The following is a 14,111-nucleotide window of genomic DNA, read 5'->3' as shown; positions in this document are numbered from 1 at the left end:
TACTGAAGTGAATATGGAATGTAAAGCAGAAGGATTTCTAATATTACACCTAAGACTGGGGCTTACACAATGAGAGATGAAATATCACCATGAAAACAGAGTACACTGAATCTTTTTTTTTTTTAAGTAGGCTCCATGACCAGCATCAAGCCGAATGTGGAGCTCAAACTCAGAACCCTGAGATCAAAACCTGAGCTGATATCAACAGTCAGATGCTTAATCAACAGAGCCACCCAGCCACCCCCAGAGTACACTGAATCTTGACTTCAGTTTGGATCTATTGAATTTGAGGTGCTTTTGAAGTACCTAATTGACCGTTCAATCCTTAGATTAGAGGCACAACGAAGCAGTATGAATGGCTCTGTAAATGTGGATGTTAGCCGCGCCACAGGAGGATGGGTGACTAGAAAAATAGTTTTAGATGAAAATAGAACTAGGGCTAGTTAGAACTAGTTCTAAAATAGAACTAGAGTTAATTTCCCCTGAGGACTTCCAGGGGAATTATAATCTTATCACACTGATACACTGGTTAGTATACTAGTATACTCCCTCATATTTAAGTCAACTCTTAAAAATCCACATTAATAAGAAGCAGGGATGGTGGAAGCTGAAAGAAGCAAAACACAATGTCTTAAAACATGTTATCAAATAGCTTTATTATTATTGTATTTTTTTATTTTTTATTTGAGTATAGTTGACATACAATGTTACATTAGTTTCAGATGTATAGCGTAGTGACAACTTCATAGGTTTTGCTATGCTCACCTCAAATCTAGCTACCGTCTGTCACCATACAATGTTCTTGCCATGTTGTTGACTGTGTTCCTTCTGCTGTGCCTTTTACTCCCATGACTTACTCATTCCCTAACTGAAAGCTGGTATCTCCTTGCCTCCTTCTCCCATTTTGCTTATCATTCCACCTCTTTCCCTCTGGCAACCATTGGTTTGGTCTCCATATTTATAGCCCTGATTCTTTTTTTGGTTTGCTTACTCATTTGTTCTTTTAAGATTTGACATATAAGTGAAATCATATGGTATTTTGAATAATTGTTTCCACTATTGAGAAATTAAGTGCACTTGATGATTATCTGTGATGATATTAAGGATTATATCACTGACCTTCTTCCTTATACCAACCAGTATCACTCAGGATGAGAACCACTCTTAAATGTAAATTACATTCCATAACTTCCCTGAACTTGGATCCATTTCTGAGTTTCTTTTCTTAACTTTTCCTGCTCTCTTTCATGGCTTTCTCCTAAAACACTTTTTGGGTTTTTTGTTTGTTTGTTTGTTTGTTTGCTTAAAGATTATTATGTATGTCTTCAAGAGAGTGGGAGAGAGAGAGAGAGTGGCTGGGGAAGGAGAAGCAGAGAGACGGGGACAAACAAATGCTTCACTGAGTGCTGAGCCAACGTGGTGTTCAATCTCAGGACCCTGAGATCACAACCCAAGCCGAAACCAAGTCAGACACTTAACAATGGAACCACCCAGGCACCCCATGAGAACGCTTCTTAATATAGCCCTTGTAATCAAACCTTTATCTCAAGCTCTGCATCATTCTAAGACAAATATATTTCATCATAAATTTTATCTTTTTTTTTCCCTTGTACTTTTGTACCAAATTGAGCATCTTAGAAATCCCCGAGTAGATGGCAAATTGACCTTCTTCCTGATAGCAATTATTTCAAAACAGTGTATATATTTTTGGACCTTTTTTCCCCCACATTAAGTTTTATTTTAACAAAACATGGCCTCCCAAAAAAATACAAATTCCTACTCAAAAGCCTTAGACAAGATAATCTCTTAAAATTGTAGCAGATGGAAAAACTATACTTTAAAAATGCACAGCAAAAGTTAAAATAAATTCTCTTTACTCACGTGTCTTTCAAAAATTCCATATCTCATTAAAATTCTCTTGTTCTCACTCTTTTCCAGCTCTGCTCAGACAAAACTAGTATTCAGTGATGGTGCTGTCCCAGCTCTGCCCTGACTCTACTTCTCCCAACTTCTAGGTGTTTCCTATTACTGGATGCATACACAAGTATAACATATATAAATATATATACATTTATGTAAAGTTCGTTTAATTATTTTTGCATCTACTGATTTTAATGCAGTATTTGTTTGGTTTAAATAATGTAATGAGCATTTCAATTTCCAACCATAATAGCCAAGTATTCTGTCTCTTCCCTGAAAATTTGAGGCCACTTATATTAAGAAAAGATATAGCTGAGTTTATTTTCCTGACTCCTATATATAATTCTTATTTGAACTTAATTCAGAAAAAATTGAGCTGCTTACAAAGATACGTTAAAAAAAGCAAAATAAAATAGTGATTGGTGGAAAAAAATAAAAGACAATGGGGAAGACAGATGTAATGGAGCATGGAATTATAATTTTATTATAAGGAAAGGGAGAATTAATCCTGGGTCTGAGAGAGGGAGGGACAGGGGGAGGAGTGGGCATTGCCTGCATTTTCCCTTGCAAATTTCCTTTACATACCAGGATAGACATGATTACAAAACACATTGTTTCTCCAGTGACATCACTTAAACATGAGAGTTCTAGATCTTGTTTCTCAATTAAATTGGCATAACTCAGGCAAAGAGACTGTGGAAATGGGATAATAGCTTTTTTTAAAGTCATCCTAATAAACTGTTATCACCTAACATCTAAGATTAAAACATCTGCCTCTTCACCCCGAAATGAAAAAGTTGTAGATGATGTAAAGTTTACATATTTTATTAGTCCATAATACCCTAACCTTAAAGATCAGTGTAACTAAAAAAAGAATGTGATATCTGCTGCGGAAAATTTTACAAAACATACTAAAATATTCTTAACACTTTTAAGTTGTTAAAAAATTAATATTTGACTGGTTGTAGCTTTAAACATATATTTCCTTAGTTAATCCACTTCAAGATATCATCTTGAAAGTATTAGAAGATTGTAGGTATGCTAGGACTTATACAGAAGCAACTAGCACAAAAACAAACAAGCAAATTGCCTACACAAAGCAAAAAAAAAAAAAAAAAAAAATGTGGTTGCCTGGAAAGGGATCTTCTTTCTCCCCATCCACTAACATCCTCGGCTGTTATGCCCCAATATTTTTCGATATTGCTTTCATCAATATTGCTTTCTTGCTATAGTCATCAAACCACTTATGTTTCAGGGTTTGTTTATTTGTTGCTTATCTTTTGCAACAGCTGAAGTAAAATGGTCTTCTAACAAGAAATATGACTTCACAGCAGATCCTGAGGTAACAAGTACAATATTCCTCTCATTCCTATTTAGCTCAGAAACATTTTAAAGAACATTATAGGAAAAGGTGGAAAAACCTCAGCAACACTAGGATGCCAGCTTTAAATCTATTCTGGATGGCAACAGCATGTGTTTACTACTAAAAAACATCTTCTTTTGTGAACTCTAAGAAGCAAATAGGAAAGAAAATTAGAAAGCAAGCACTGTGACTTTTTCCACGTCCAAAATAGGATAAACATCTCTAATGACTAAACCAACTGTAAACAATGCCTTCACATGTGTTTATTTTACTTTCAGTTTTTTTCCTGGATGCACACCCCAAAGGATGCCTTCATTAGGTAAATACTAGTAGAAATATAATTAATGCCTCAATTGAAATAAAAAGGTAAGCATCAAGGCACCTGGTTGGCTCAGTCGGTGAAGTGTCTGACTCTTGGTTTCTACTCAGGTCATGAGTTCAGGGTCAAGAGATCCAGCCCCAAGTAGGGCTCCACCCTCAGTGCAGTGTCTGCTTTGGATTCTCGCTCTCTATCTCCCTCTGCCCTTCTCCTCAAGTATGTTCCTGCTCTCTCTAAAATAAATAAATAAATCTTAAAAAAAAAAAAGAAAAGTGTCAATTACTGAAAGGAAATCAAACAATTTTTATTTTAGCAGTTTTTTGTGTTTGGAAGGTTTTCTAGAAAATTTATGATGATATTATAATAACAAAAGTCACAAAAAAACTCAAAATAAGATTACACTGGTTTCCCCAAAATAATTAGCATACAGTTTTCTTTAATTTATACATATTGTTTTCAAGCTTCCTGAAATTCCTTTTTCCCCTAATTGTTTTGTTCTACATTTTAAAGATTTTTTACTTATTTATTTTACAGAGAGAGAGAGAGATCACAAGTAGGCAGAGAGGCAGACAGAGAGAGAGGAGGAAGAGGGTCTCCGCTGAGCAGAAAGCCCGATGTGGGGCTTGATCCCAGGACCCTGAGATGACGACCTGGGCCGAAGGCAGAGGCTTAACCCACTGAGCCACCCAGGTGCCCCCTTGTTCTACATTTTAAAAGAAAAAAATTATCATGTAGATTAGAAAAGTAGACTAAAAGTGATACTTAGAGAAATACCACTAAATGCATAGAATTATATCATATTAATGCAAATGTAGTGGTATATTTCTTAATATTAAATGACTCACTACTCAAGATCTTCATTATAGATGAAAAAGTAATTTTTGGAAACTTAATATTTATACCATGAATGTTTTGGATTGAGGTATAGCATAATTAACATAGCAACTTGAAAATAAGAAAAAAAAAAGGATAATTTCATTTGTGTTTTCTCCCAGGAAAATAATAAAATATGACACAAAAAATAAGAATGGGATCACATGAATCAAGGACATAAGATACTATGAGAGACAACTTTTTTTTAAAGATTTTATTTATTTATATGACAGACGGGGATCACAAGTAGGCAGAGTCAGGCAAAGCAGAGAGCCCGATGCAAGGCTCGATCCCAGGACCCTGAGATCATGACCTGAGCCAAAGACAGAGACTTAACCCATTGAGCTATCCAGGCGCCCCAAGAGACAACTTTTAAGGTAGCTTCCATTGATCCCTACCTGCTCGATTCCTTCTTCTTGACTTTAGGCGGGACCTCATCACTAACTTGTAATGAAGGATTACGGCAAAAGTGATGGAGTGTCCCTTCTGAGATTAAGTTATAAAAAGGCTCTAACTTATGTCTTAACTGTATTCTCTCACTCTCTTGCTCACTCAGAAAAGCCAGCCAGTAGGTACTGAGTTGCTCTATTCAGAGATGCACATGGCTAAGAACTGAGGGAGGGAGACCCTGGACGACAGCCAGTAACTGAATCTTGCCAGCAACCACATAAGTGAGCCTAGAAGTGGTTTCTACTTCAGTCAAGCTTTCAAATGACATCACAACCCAGTCAATACCCTAATTAGACTCTCATGAAGGACCTTGAGGTAGAGGTATTCTGACAGCCTCACCTGACTCCTGAATCACAGCAGCTATGAGGTAACAAATGTTTGTTTTAAGCCACCTCATTTTAAAATAAGGTAACTAACATAGATGCCAATTGCAAACATATTGGGTATGGTGGACAGGTGTTCTATTCCCATATTTTTTCATAAATTACTAAATTGCCAGAGCTGTAAAATTAAAAACTACATTTGCTAGGGTTCACTGCAAGTTGATGTTTTGAATAATTAAATTTTGCTAATTAGAAGCCATTTACTGAAATTTGGAAGGCAAAAACTAGAAGTCATCTTTCTGCTACTGTTTTCAGCTTGGCAGCTTGGTCATGGATAAATGAAGATTTTCTGCAGCAGTGTTCTAAGGTATAGTCTCTGGTTTCAAAGTGTTCAAATGGTACTAATGGCCATGGAAGTCCCATCTGCAATGGCCATGTGCTCTTGAACTCAAAAGCTCAACAGGTAGTCTCCTGGCTTTTTTGCCCTTTGTATATGGCACAGGTAACAGGTCCTCCAGCAGATCAGTTTTACATGGTTCAGGGCAGTGAGCCTGGTGGCCAGTCAGGAGCCCACCCCTCCAGATACAATTACATCAATTAGTTTTCCTGCCTAAAATATCCAGCAGTTTCTACTTGCTGCAAGAAACCACATTCGTGCTGGACCATACACTTATAAAAAGCAGGTGTTATATTAATTGTGGGTTTTTGGTTCAACATATATTTGTTTCCATGATACAGTTGTGTGTGGTCAACTCTCTGTGATATTCAAATACTGAGTTCATTTGGCTAATTTAGTAAAAGTTATTTGCTCCCCAAAATTGTATTGATTACTTTTTTATTATTAGGAATCTCTTTTCTCTTATAGTTCTTCATCTCCAGACACTATTTGAATTCTTTCCTTTCATCGTAAGCCCCCCAAAAATGATAATTTATTCCATACAACTTAATACAAATGAATAGATTTAGTTCTAAAAATCTCTGACAAGGTAGCTTCAGGTTTGCTGGAAGTTAAATTATGTTCATTCCAAAGTTCCTATTTATTCAAATTTGCAAGGCTTCCACTGAGAATTTGATCTATTTTTGCCAAGAATATTAAAGAAACAAAAAAAATCTCATTTTTTGGAAAACAATGGAAGTAAAAATGATAATTTAACTTTATTCTTCGTTAAATCTTTTTACATTTACTAAATAAATATTGATAAACTAGCCCTTTCTAACAGTGAAAGAACTTTTTCATTCACACAGTTTAAAGCCGGTTAAGAAAATTATTTACTTAAAAATGGAAATGTAAATTTTTCTCATTGTCACAGAAAATCAAATTTATTAGCATGCTGTAAAATGAGCTCATGGTTTTATTCCAAACTTACCCTCTTATAATCTAAAAAAAAAAAAAATTAGGCAAATAGAAAAAAGAAGAGAATGAAGTTTGTTTATTTACAAAAGTAATTTCACTTTTCTATAATGTAACTAAATTAAGCATGTTTATGAAGATAAAAACATTTTCCACATTCATGATTATTAGAGTCAAGTCCATTCTTATATCAGCTATACTGTATTAATTTCATACTAGTGTTACTCAGAAAATATCCCAGATCGTAGAGTGACAGATGCTCGCTCATCTTCTGAATAGACCCTTTCTAGTACAACAGGTAATTCAACCCAATTTAATGCAATCTCATTTCAACTCAATTCAAGGCAATTCTAAATATTGGAGGTTTTATTGTGCAATTCTTGTGGGTACAGGGAAAAAATAATAATATCCACTAACTGCTTTTAAGAATCACAAAACCTTACACTAGATAAAAAAATCAGAATAAGAATAGACGCAATCAGCATGAAAAGTAATTTGGTGGCATTCAGAGAGGGGCACTCAGTAAAATTTTCAAAACCTCTACTGTAGTGCTTTTAAAAGCACATTATCTGATGACAAAATCTATATATTCAACCACAATATAGTTCTAAAGTGATTTATTTTGTCACTCTCCATAAGATTTCTTGAAGGAAACTATAGCATAAAATGAAATTTATCTTCAGTCTTCGTAGATAACATGCTAACAGAAATATTTTACAATCTATTATTTAGAATACTTTTCTCATATTCTACCAAGTAAAATCTTGATCTCAAAAAAATAAAAAAGACAGAAAAACATGTATGAGGAAGAAAGAATGCTCAATAGAATTATCAATTTCAAAATGCTGTTACCTTGAAGTTAAGACAACCCTTTGAAAAAGCTAAAAACTAAAAAAGGATTCAAATATACTTCACTTCTGGATTCCAATTTGAATTTTCAGCTTCTGATATATAATTAATTGAACCTCCTAAAATAAAGCTGTTCACTGCTTTTTTTTTGTCAATTATCTTCCATGAACAATTATATTTTCCTATTATTTATTCTTATTTTAACAACTATATTTTTTGTTATCATTTGTCCTCTAACATATAACTTCTTTTAGGATATGGAATTCTTGTAATTTTCTCAAAAAATGATTGTTCTTTCAAAATTTCCAATTTCCCTATGGTCAGTGTTCTGTAATTAGGTATTTGGTCAAATTATTCATTTAACATTTTCTCTCAAGAATCTTTTGGCAAAGATTAACCGTCATCCCTACAAAGATTCATATCCTATCACCCAGACTCAAGAATGAGGTAAGACCTGGAACAAAATGTTGGAAAGGCAGAACATAGGTTTTTGTTTCTCTGAGCATTTGGCCCCTCAAGTTCTGACTCCCCTGACAGATCTCAGACGACTTCAAAAAATAATTGTTTTCTTTTCTTTTCTTTTTTTTTTTTTTTAAGATTTAATTGATTTATTTGACAGAAAGAGACACAATGGGAGACGGAACACAAAGGGGGTATGGGAGAGGGAGAAGCAAGCTTCCCGCTGAGCAGGGAGCCCAACGTGGGGCTGGATCCCAGGACCGCAGGACGATGACCTAAGCCGAGTATAGCCTTGCTGAGCCAAAGGCAGACGCTTAAAGTCAAGCCAGGCAGTCGCCCCAACTGTTTTGTTTTTAAAAATATCATTCCATTTCTGTGAGGATCCATTGGAATTTTCCCTTTTATATTCATTGATACGGACTGAATTGAAACTGTAGATTGCTTTGGGTAGTATAGACATACTAATTCCTCCAATTCATGGGTACAAAATGTTTTTCCCTTTATCTGTCTTCTTCAATTTCTTTAACCAAAAACTTATAATTTCCAATGTACAGATCTTTTACTTCTGGTGTTAACTTTTTTCTATATTTTTTTTGATGTGTTATCAATGGTAATTTTTTCTTAAATTCTCTTTCTGATCTTGTACTATTGGTATATAGAAATACAAATGATTTTTATAAATTGATTTTGTATCCTGCAACTTTACTGAAATTGTTTATTAGTTCTAATAGTTTTTTGGTGCAGTCTTTAGTTTTCTGTATGTAATATCATGTTATCTGCAAATAATAAAAATTTTACTTCTTCCTTCCTGATGTGAATGCCTTTTATTTCATTTCTTGCCTAATTGCCCTGGCTAAGACGTCCATACTATGTTGAATGTAAATGGCAAGAGTGGGTGTCCTTATCTTATTCCTGATCTTAGAGGAAAGTATTCAGTGTTTCGCCATTGAGTTTAATGTTAGCTGTTGACTTGACATAGGTAGAGGTATTTTTTCTTTGTAGCCAGTCTGTGAAGAGATTTTATCATGAATAAATGTTTAATTTTGTCAAATATCCTTTCTGCATCTATTCAGATGGTTATATGATTTTTATCCTTCATTTTGTTAATATGCTGAATTGTATTTATTGATTTTCAGGTTTTGAACTAGGCTGGCATTCTGGAACAAATCCTACTTGATCACTGTGTGTGATCCTGTAATGTATTGTTTCATTTTGTTTGGTAATATTTTGTTGAGGATTTTTGCATCTCTGTTCATCAGCAATATTGGCCTGTAATTTTTTTCCTCATAATATTGTTGTCTGGCTTTGGTATCAGATTAATACTGGGATCATAGAATGAAGGGTTTTTTTTTTTATTATTGTTGCTTGTTGTTTTATTTCCAGTATACTAAACATACAGTGTTATATTAATTTTAGATGTATAATCGAGTAATCCAACAATTCTATACACAGTGCTCATCATGACAGTGTACTTTTTAATCCTCTTTACCTGTTTCAACCATCTCTCTCCCATCTGGTAACTATCTGTTTGCACTCTATATTCAAGAGTCTTTTTGGTCCTTCCCTTCCCCCGCGCCCCATAAAATGAGTTTGGAAATGTTCCCTCTTTTTTTTTTTTTTTTTTTGGAAGAGTTTGAGAAGGATTGGAATTAGTTCTTTTTTAAATGTTTGGTAGAATTCACAAGGAACGCATCTAATTCTGAACTTGTCTTGTTGGGAGATTTTTTTTAAGTCATTTATACCATTTATTGATGATGGATTTATACTGGAAAACAATCACAACAGCAGAACAATCTTTTGAATAGAATAGTTTTTTTAGTGAAATATTTCTTTGAAATGTAAAATGCAAAAGATTGTCAAGTATGTCAGTATGGATGTTCATGGATTTATATATAGACATCTCAGCCATGATTTTCGTTAAGTTCCACTCCATATCACATCAAGTAATTCTTTTTATGTGTGCATGTATGCGCACATGTTTAATACCTGTATCTCAGAATGATTACCTGTATTTTTGTTGGACTTCCTGGAAAAAGAGATTTGCTTACACTGAGATGTATGAAAGTGCTATTTTTGGTCAGCAGGTGTGCACTTACCTTTAGCTATAAACTAAGGTGATAAACAGTTTAATTTCTGAATTTAGAATAGTCTATTCAATACAATGTCCTTTTAATAAAGTTTTGTGTTTGTGTGTGGTTTTATTTTTGGGTTTGGGTTTGTGGGTACGTGTGTGTGTGTGTGTGTGTGTGTGTGTGTGTGGTTTTGGGTTTATTGTTTGTTTTGGTTTTGGTTTTGTTTTTGTCCTTGGTGCCTAAATTTCTTCCCTTTGCTTATCAGGAAAGACAGAGGTATAGGAGAAGCTGATATTGGAGACCCATTGGTGAACATCTTGTTAAAACCATTTTAATCAGTTGTTTGGATAGTAACAGCCTTGGTTGAGAGTTCTTGTCATGGATTTCAAATGGAGCTTTTGGTATTCTTAGTAGTCATAATAAGGTGCAATCTATCGTTTTGTGATGGCTGAACTTTTTAGGGTTCATCATCCCTAGATGATTATCATCATCTAGAATTTCATCTATATTTGCCAACTCGTTCCAATTACACCTGGAAGCATTTTGTTCAAGGTTGCAAGAAACATTTTTTTTCTTTCTTCTTGATCTTTATCTACACACGTTGTCTAAAGACTCAGAGTCAGAGGCGCCTGGGTGGCTCAGTGGGTTAAAGCCTCTGCCTTTGTCCTGGGATCGAGCCTGGCATCAGCATCGGGCTCTCTGCTCAGTGGGGAGCCTGCTTCCCCTTCTCTCTCTGCCTGCCTCTCTGCCTACTTGTGATCTCTGTCAAATAAATAAATAAAATCTTTAAAAAAAAAAAAAGGAAACTTTTGGCCATCTCATTTTGGGTATAGCTTTGAAGGGAGAATGTTGTTCAGTAACTACTAAAGCACAAAAGTTAGTTTGCTTTCTTGGCCTCTCTTTTTGTATTGTTATACGTTGTATTCTTTTCATTTCCAATAAGTGAATAATCAAATGTTCAATAGAGTTTTCTGGATGTTCCAGAAATTCCCTGCTGTTATTCTTTGCTTTGCAATTTTCCAACTTTGAGAGGACTAATTTGTGTAAGTCCAGAGTATCAAAATGAGGAGGAAGGAAAATCAGGTTGTGGAAAGATTCTTCAACCTTTTCTATTGTTTTTGGCTTTAAGTTCAGGTCCATCTTTTAAAAATATCTGAGTAAAGTATACTTGCTTTTTTATTTTCATATGAATCACTTTGATCCCTTTTTCTTCCACACTGCTGTATCCACATGTCAAATTCTAATTTGGAGCATTTAAAGTTTCAACACATTTGTCGTTTTCCACAGTTGAACATGAATTAATATGAAGCTCATTTCTTGTCCTCAAAAAAGCGTCCACCAGCAAGGGGCCAACAGACACCTAATGAATTTGAAGTTCTGGGTAACAATCACCTTGCTTATCAACTGAAGCATTTGTTAGTAAGTGGCTCAGAGTGAAAATACTTAAGGGATTATTGATTACTAGTTTCCACTGATGATTTTCTGAAATCTCTGTTCTCCATGATAGTTCCTTCATTAAAGGATAACTCCAGAGCTGAAATATCCTTTGTTTCCCATTCTGTGTTCTTTTATAAGCATGTTCTGACAAATTAAGTTCCATTTGGAGATGGAATTTCCAGGTGGTTCTGCAGTATCTCTTCTGGGTAGGAGGTTTTTAATTTTCAGGAAGAGCTACTTCTGAATCCAAATTCCAGTGAGATACATTCTCATGAGAGATGTTCGACACACACAGATTGGTGCCACAATTCTCACTATTTCTTCTCCTTGTTTTTCCCTGCTTCTTTGAAATCTCCATGGCCACATGTCATCCCCAGCTTATCTCCAAGGACGCTATAGCTTTCAATCCCCGTCCTTGCACATGTGGGATGAATGGCTTTATGGGTGCCCTCTCCACCTGCGTCTTCCTGCAATAGGAGTACAAGGAGGGCAGTGGGCACTGGTTCCCTTAACTGTGGATAGCCTGCCAGACCTGCCAGCCTCAGGGTAGATGTCAGGGCTGGAGCCCAGACTAGGCCCAGCAAGACCAAACTTGGCTGTGGCTGGGATTCTGCAGGCTTCCCCAGAGGTCCATGGGAGGTTTTGGATTATAAATTCAATCTCCCAACTAATCATCTGTCTGTTCAGAATAGAAATTCGTTCAAGCTCAGTCTTCTTGATTCGGTAGATTATATGTTCCAAGAATTATCCATTTCTAGGTTGCCCAATTTTTTGGCATATAATTATTTCTAGAACTCCCTTATGATCCTTATATTTGTGTGGTTATCAGTTCTAATACCCTCTTTTTCATTTATGTTTTTACTTACATGAGTCCTCTCTTTTCTTAGTAAGTTTTACAAAGGTTTGTCTGTTTTATCTTAAAAGTAAAAAACAAAACAAACAAACAAACAAAAACAGCTTTTCGTTTCATTGGTCTTTTCTATTGTCATTTTAGTTTCTTTCATTTATTTCCTCTCCAGTCTTTTTTATTTCCTTTCTATGATGATTCTGGGCTTAATTTTTTTTTCTTTCACTAGTTTCTTGAGTTGCGATATTAGGTTGGCTTATTTGAGAGTTCTCTTTTTTCTTAATGTAGGTATTTATCACTATAAACCTCCCTCTTAGACCTGCTTTTGCTCCATCCCTTAAGCTGTGTTGTTGTGATTCCATTTTTCATTTTCCCATCATACTTTTTTATTTCTCTTGATTTCTTCTTTGACCCATTGAGTATTCAAGAGCATGTTGTTTAATCTCTACAATTATTAATTTTCCAGTTTTCTCTCATAATTGATTTCTAGTTTAGTACCACTGTGATCGGAAAAGATGCTTCATATGATTTCAAACTTCTTAGATTTATTAAGAGTTGTTTTGTGGCCTAACGTGATGTTCCATGTGTGCTTGTGAAGAATGTATAATCTACCACTGTTGGATGAAATGTTCTATACATTTCTGTTATATCCCTCTAGTTTAACATGAAATTTAAGTCCAGTGTTTCCTTACTGATTTTATAGCTGGATGAGCTGTCCTTTGTTGAAAGTGGGGTATCACATTCCCTGCTGTTATTGTCTATTTATGCCTTTTGATCTGTTAATATTTGCTTTACATACTTTGATCCTCATATATTGGTACACAAACATTTATAATCATTATATCCTCTTGATGAATGACCCCTTTATCATTATATAATGACCTTCTTTGTCTCTTTTGACAGTCATTGGCTTAAAGTCTATTTTGTCTGCTATAAGTATAGGTACACCTGCTTTCCTTTGATTTCCATGTATATCTTTTTTCCTCCCTTCACTTTCAGTCAGTGTGTATCCTTAAAGCTGAAGTGAGTCTCTTGTAAGCAAGATACAGTTGGGTCTTGCTTTTAAATCCATTCAGCCACTGTATATATTTTGATTGGGGAATATAGTCCAGTTATATCTAAAGTAATTATTTATAAGCATCTACTTACTATTCGTTTTGTTCATTGTTCCCTAGTTGCTTTGTAATCTCTTTTGTCCTTTCTTCCTCTCTTACGTTCATTTTTTGTTATTTGATAATTTTCTATAGTAGTACACTTTGATTTCTTTCTCATCTTTTGTATATCTACTGAAGCCTTTTGTTTTGGGGTTAGCATGAGGTTTATGTAAAACATCCTATATTTATAACAGCATTTTAAGCTGATAATAACTTCAAATGCATAGTATGACTTATATGTGGCATAAAAAAAATTGAACCTATAGAAACAGAAAAGAAGAACGATTGTCAGGAGAAAGAAATAGGGAGAGGTTGATAAAAATTTACAAATTTTAAGTCTAAGATAAACAAGTTCTGAGAATTTAATGTATAGCATGGTGACTATATTCTATAACACTGCAGTATATGATTAAATTTACTAAGGAGTAGAAATTAAATGTTCTCTCACACACACAAAAATAAATATGTGAAGTGATGAATGTGATAATTCAATGAGGGGAATCCCCTGCATAACATATACATATATCAAAACATCACATTGTACATTCAAAATATCCTACAATTTTGTCAATTTTATTTATCAATAAAGCTGAATAAACCCTACTTTTCTATATGTTCTTGATAGAATATATTAGTTTGCATCAACCTATTCCATCATAACTCTGAATAGAAATCAATAAAATTTAATCAAGTG

The 14,111-nt window shown here is 34.6% G+C and overlaps 1 pseudogene; it reads right to left on the bottom strand.

The window, feature by feature from the left end:
- Positions 1-10,393: 10,393 nt before the first annotated feature.
- LOC122890310 lies at positions 10,394-11,774 on the bottom strand (annotated as a pseudogene).
- Positions 11,775-14,111: the final 2,337 nt, after the last annotated feature.

The sequence above is a fragment of the Neovison vison genome, chromosome 11, assembly GCF_020171115.1.
Source record: "Neovison vison isolate M4711 chromosome 11, ASM_NN_V1, whole genome shotgun sequence".
In the NCBI taxonomy this organism is placed as follows: Eukaryota; Metazoa; Chordata; class Mammalia; order Carnivora; family Mustelidae; genus Neogale; species Neogale vison.
Note: the sequence above shows the minus strand (reverse complement) of the source record. Positions and strands in the feature narration are given on the sequence as shown.